Raw genomic sequence first — 6,901 nt, 5'->3', positions numbered from 1 at the left:
CACCTAGGGCCAATACTTTGTCTGCCAGATGGTGGGGAAGTGTTGGTATCCAACTGATAAACTGAGCTCTAAAGCAGCTAAATTAATGTAACTCTTTGACTGACAAATAGCCTTAAAGGATTTCTGTTCATTTAGGGTAATTGGTATTCATTTTGGACATACTCTGCATGTGTTAAACTATTCCTTTGACACCCAAACAATCACTATGCTTGAATCCTGTGTAGATGGTTTATTCTCTGTCGGAAGTAAAAGGACACTTTTCACCATGTTCACTTTAACAAGGATTAGCACATTTGAACTGATAAAATAGTTAAATAAACTTGGCTATGTCAATCCAGTTATGGTTTTTGCATATTACTGAGGATTGAAACATGTGTGTAAAGTGTAATTAATATAAAATAGTTACCACAGCGATGGAAAATGCCAGACATAGAGATTCTGAGGTGACTAGACGAGTTGTGGAAATGGACCCTGTGTTTCGCTCAGGAGTGAATTTCACCGGTCATACAGTAAGCAATCACATTAATCCCCTTAATAGCAATAGATCTCGAATAACCTGAGTGACTTGGAAAACAATACCTGTTAAAATCCTTTTTATATCTCTACAATGCCGGACATGCGGTGTGATCGCACGATTGAGGCTGATAATCTATATAGAACTAAATCAATACTGTGGGTAGTGCCGGGGATCAATTCCCTGAGGGGGAGGTTTGCCATTGAACACGACACCAAGGGACGAGCGTGCCTAATCTATGTTTGAACTTTTAGTGAGCGTGGGCCTCTCTTCTGAACATGACCACTCTATTCAAAGCGACCCCTCCGAGGCTGGCGAGGAGACTTGGTTACTCAATGATCAAGAGTCAGTGCCAGTGTGTGGGATGGTGACTGGCCTCCGTTTAATCAGACTCAGAAACAGGGTTATCGCCAAGTCGTTTTACACATACAAGGACATTTGCCTTGCTCTTATAAACACAGCTAAAGAAGATAAAAAGTAAGAAAAACAACCCAAAACATTTAAATAATTATAAAAAACAAAAACAAAACAAACTAATATATGTTACGATATAGAAAACGATATACATGAAATCTGGATATACCAAAAAACTAGGTACATTATACCATGACAAAAAAAAAAAAAAAGGATTGTTACGAAAAGTGGAAATCTGTGCAGATACTAATAAGAGGGGTAGCTTATAGAAATGGGCAAAATATTGTCCAAGGGTTTTTTAGAACAGGCAATAATGAAATGAAATAATATACGCTTATTCACCATCTACGAGCACATTCTTCTTGCCCCCCCGCCCCCCCCAAAGTTCCAGGTGTTTTGGTCATTAGGACATTTGGCTATTAGAAGCGCCGTGGTGCTTGCTTAACGGTTATAAGGCCAGCCGTGGTGCTCGGATCACACCTCCACAGCTGTAAAGCGCAGCGGGGAGGGGTGGCAGCCGGGGAGGCATGCGCAAGGGGGGACCGGGCCCAAACGCTCGCTTTGTTCTCTGGGGGCTCCGGTTACCCCCTGCTCTCCCCACAGCCTGCGTGACATTCGATACTGCAACTGTAAATGTTACATTAAGCGTGTGAAATCACAGATGCACATGTCACAGCAGTGTCATAAAGTGAATTTACTTAGCTCCACTTCAGCACGCACCTTAACTCTTTAAGTCTCTGTAGGGGGGCTGGGGCTGGGGATGGAGCAAAAAAACAACAGCAATTAATTCTTAAAAATGGCTTCCAAAAAGAGAGCTAGGTGCACACCTGGTCCTTTTCACCTTATTAACAAACAAAAGCAAAAAGGTGCGGCACAATTAGTTTTTTCAATGCATATTAAAGAATAATGGATATTAAGGTTTGGCTTATAGCTTGTGTAATGGTCTGTGAATGTGAGTAAAAGCTAAGAGACTGAGAAAGACCTTTATGGTTCACACAAATAGCACATTTTAAGTGCAATTTGTAAACACACAAATAAACATGTGGAGAATAATTCAGGAACAGGGTATGAGACTCTACGTGCAATAGACTGTAAAGTTAATGTGCTACGGTAAAAATGTAGCGCTGTCAAATCAAGTTACAACACTTTATTTCAGTCTAATAGCATTTTAAACATTCACAGACAACCGAGCTGCAAATCTGTGCGCTTACTGGTGACAGAGCGCCCACTCCACCTGTTCACTCTCAGATCATCCCTCCACTAAAAATACAAAGAGGAATCCAGACAAGTCTCTGTCGTAAACAGCAACCATACATAATGTGCCTCCATACTTGCGTTAAGCAGCCATGACTGTGCAAGTGCCAGAACTATGCTTTGATTATGTCACCCATTAAAGACTTATTTTTTCCCCCAATGTTTCATTAATACAGTATAAAGCATCCACATGTGGTTTGCTACATTGTGTGTGACTCTGCATAGAGACTTCAGATTAGAACAAAAAATGTTTATGAGGGTCAATCTAACTTTCCTACTTCCTATGCTTCAAATGTTGAATATGACTAATTCATATATTCCCTTTAGCCCCACAGTGCATTTGGCAATGGCTCAATAAATTGTGCAGAGCAACCCATGCTGCCTACGCTGTAAGAGTACTCCCCTGCTCAAAGGGTGAGGGGCAGTCAACATTAAGACTGGTGGCTTGTAAAGTGAGCTGGGAAGTTTAATTGATCTAAAAGAATTTAATGTGGCGTAGTGAATCGCGGCAGACAGCATGGATTTATATCGCAACCCTGCAGAAAGGAACATAATATTGCCAGGGTTTTATAGCAGGAGGGGGATTTTTTTAATTGTGGCCACAAAAATGATTTACTTTGCGTTGAGTAAAACTGCAGTTCAATAATAATAATAGCCCTGAATGCCCACTTTAACAAAAAAAAATACCTCAGATGTAAATAAGTTTTACAGAAAGATAGATTTGGAGAATTAATTAAAGCCATCCCTCTTGTATTAGACTATATTTTGGCACCGAACCATTTCACACATCACTAAGCAATATTCACGCCCGGGCTGTATCATTTCAAACTAAGCTCTCGCTCTCTCAAGTGTTAAGTCCATTCTGCGTGAACGTCTATGAAAGCCCAGAGAACTCTCCAATGTGTTAGAGATTTTGAATAAAACCAAGATTACCACACAGCCACAGGGAGAGGGATTCAGCACAATCCCCACAGGATGTGTTTCAGCCAAGTCAAACAAGAGCGCAGATATTTACCAATATATTCAGGAAACCCTGGACACAGAACTACCACACCAACAATAACAGATGGGTATTGAATCATGTTGTTTATTTTTTCTGACTTTATATACACAGTATGTCATATAATGCATGCTGTTTTATTTTTTTCTCCAAAGTGCCATATATAGTTATAAGTGCATACATTGTAGACTTTCACTCACTGACCAATACAAAACCACAAAAAGTAGAAGACCACCAGATAGAAAGGTGAGAATAATTTTCAGTCAAGCTTCAGTTTGTAATGTTTTGGGTTTTTATGCGACTCAAACCAACATTATTTGTCTTGCTGCCCTTCTTTATTAACTATTTGTATAAGTACTTTGCCAACTTGTCAGTTTGAGATCAATATTCTTAATTATTACACTTACTAAGAAAATCACACACAAAAAAAGCAGTGTAAGTTCCCAAATGCACTGCTTTGTTTTTCTCTAAGATGGAAGTAATAAAGTATCACTTTAGGTGCGTTTTAAAGATCCCACCTGACTGAAATTGTAGTAAGTAGATTGGATGCTTTTACTCATTCGGTGGAAAAAAATAAATGCAAATAAAAGCATGCTGAAAGACAGAACATTTTGTTTGTAGATGTTTGTATTTGGTTTCACTGTTTCCAATAACTGATATTTTGTTTTAAGAGGCTGTAAAGCGGCAGGCTACATCTTATTATTCTATTACAAGTGCTTTAGAATCATTTTTAATTGATTTTGACTCATACAGTTCTGTTGGAATGTGCCCTTTTTTCCTACATTATCATTAGCTCAGAGTACCAATAGTTGGTGGAGTTATTTTAACCCAGGTTTGTACTGGGCGGATCTGGTTTAAAACCAAAAATGAATAGGACTGAGAAGTGGCTGATGTGTGAAATTTTAGCATGTAACTAAGCAGAATCTGATGCTTGAGTAATACTCATGTTGTCTTTGCTTAGCCATCCTATCTGTGGAAAAAAAACAGAGAGACCACAGCTCAGCAGAAAGTATATTTACATTACGGTAGGGAGCACCGGATGAGGAGCATTGAGTCAGGGAAAATCTACGATGTATCATAAAAAAAAATGTGATTCTTCTCCAAGGAAAAAAAAAATGTTCCACTGTGACTTCCTGTTGGAATGATTTTCAGACAGACACAAGCCCAAGGGAGGAAACCAGGCACTCGTTAAAGCCTGCAGACCTGGCTCAGACCACACCTAGACCTGGCCATCCATCAGCCTGACGGGACAGAATTTACAGTGTGACCTGATCGGTCATCATTTATTACTTTTACTGGTCCTAAGTGGAGGCAATCACCGACTGGTGTTTGTGTAAGAAGAGACCTCCACCTGCGAGGGTCTCCCATTAACACAAACCTGACTTGGGGGGGAGATACGTCATGTGTCATTGTGCGTACTGGGCCTGAGTTTTCTCTGACAGAACGCTGAGGGGGATTTTCTTCCCAAAATGATCGGCTGTGTATCTTCAATGAAAAATGATCATTGACTAATCTGGGTGTGTAATCCTGCAATTCTTCAGAATCATGACTTTTCTCTTGCGGGAAGTGCTTTTAAATCAGTCATCTGGAACACTGTCAAAGACAAAGATGTGCAACTCAATTACCATATATTAGCATTCAAACAGCACACAGAGAATAATGGGCAGGAACTTCAGAGCAGAAAGGCAACCATGTGTGCAAAACACTAGCTTTCAAGCAGATCTTGCTGCAGTCTTATCTTCTTTATCTGAGAAAGATCTAAGGAAGAGGAGGAACTAAAATAACTGGATGATGGTGGAACTACTGGAGCCAGTAACAGAGCTCCCCTGGAGCTACTGTCACCTCGGGGGGTATAGGTAGCAGGTGGCTTTGAAGGGCCGCTGATATTGGCTTCTGTTCAAGCTCATGACATGTCCTTTGGTCGCTCTGTTGAACTTGATCAGTCATTCAACAAATAAATGTACAACCAAAGAGAGGGACAAAGAGGGAAGCAACCGTGAAATAACAATACATGGGCGAGACACGCGGTGAAAAGGTTCACAGAAGGTCATGAAAGTTCACGTTGAACACAACTCATGTTGGGTAAAGGAGCTAGTGTTTTCCGAAGGAGGGAAAGGAGAGAGACAAAGAAACAGAGAGAGCGAGACTCATTGCCAAAGCATCTGATGAAAATATGTTTGGCCCCGCACCATTTTCCTGTTTTCGATGCTCATCAATTAGCCTCTTTTGATCAGATGCCACAGGTGAAGCGTTCCAGCGTGTGCACCCCAACACTCATAACATGGGGGTCATTCTGGATAATGGGCCTCGAGGGGATGTGTGAGGGGTTGTAGTGGGTTAACATCGCGGCAAGAAAAAGAGAGTATTAGAAAAAGCGAATAATAAGACAGAGTCAACCTAAGGATCACCTTCACTTCCCTGTCTAATTACCAACACATGCTGATGAGAGGCACATGGGAAGTTCCTCCAAAAAATACACATTCTTTCACTTTCACCTCCCTTTTCCAGGTTTTGAAGGATTTGGGATTTCCTCCAAAACTGTTTTGTATTATTGAGTTACTCAGTGTTGTAGCTGTGGCTAACACTCAAATTCAAAATGAACAGAAACAGCTAATAAATGACAGAATTCAAAAGGGAGATATACATCTGAAATAGTATTGCTGAGGCGTGTATGGGAATTATCTTGACTTTGTGGTCTCCTCGGCAGGTTAAAACCACAAGAAAAGGAAGAATGGTATCTCTTTCTGGCTGAGGCATAACACAAAGCCTCACCAAAAGCACCCTTTGCTGTCCCAGTGAAAGTGTGGGAACCCAAACCACAGCCTGACATTACATCGCTGACAAATAAATAGCATGCCCTACCTCAACTCTCATCTAATTACAGGTATGGTTTACCAGCTACGGCTTATTAGTGTTTCCCTAGCAATCTATAAAAACTAATGACACCATTTTGTTGCCTTGGTTTTGGTGCACCTCCCTTTGTTTCAGTTTTTTTGGAGAGTGCAGACTATTTTTAGCTCTGACTGGTGAGAGTTAAACACGCAGCCAAAGCTAACTTCAGCTTTCTCCCTAGGTCAGCGTTCAACATCCTGCAGAGTATCGCTATGACTTTATAGACACTGCGGCTGCTTTGAATGAAAACTACATGAAGCATATTTGTAATAAAATAATACCTGCTAGTCTGCCGTGGCAGCGTCTCTTTTGTTTTAGAACAATAAACTAACTGCATGTTTTAAAAGTGAAATGACCATAGATTTAGAAATTGATGATATATTACTTTTAAATGAATTCACCACAGGGCCCACCACGCATTTACCACAGTGTCTCCCATCCCAGTCCTCTCATAACACTGCTCTGACACAGCAGGCTGCTGCAGTGATTACTTCTAATAGACTTGCCCCCCCTAGTGCCAGGGGCTTTAACTTCACTCTAAAGATCATTGCTTTTGTCACAAGCCTGGTTCCTTCAAACATGCATGCTTGTCACAGGTCATTGCTGAAGATTAAACAAATCAATATACAGATTTAAGCTCCATACTTTTTACGACTTGGCAGGTCTTCCTGGATCCTAAATTAGAACTTTAAAACATTAAGCCAGAGCTGCAGAGTGCCAAATGCATTTAAATACTGGGAGTGAATGCCATGCGAACGATCAGAGACCACAGGCTTGCACTCGGTTTCACTGCCACGGGTCATGGTTAAGCTGTGTGAGTATCAGGG

This window comes from Notothenia rossii (genome assembly GCF_949606895.1).
Source record: "Notothenia rossii genome assembly, chromosome: 4".
Lineage (NCBI taxonomy): Eukaryota > Metazoa > Chordata > Actinopteri > Perciformes > Nototheniidae > Notothenia > Notothenia rossii.
The sequence above is the reverse complement of the archived record's forward strand: the minus strand, read 5'-3'. Positions refer to the sequence as shown.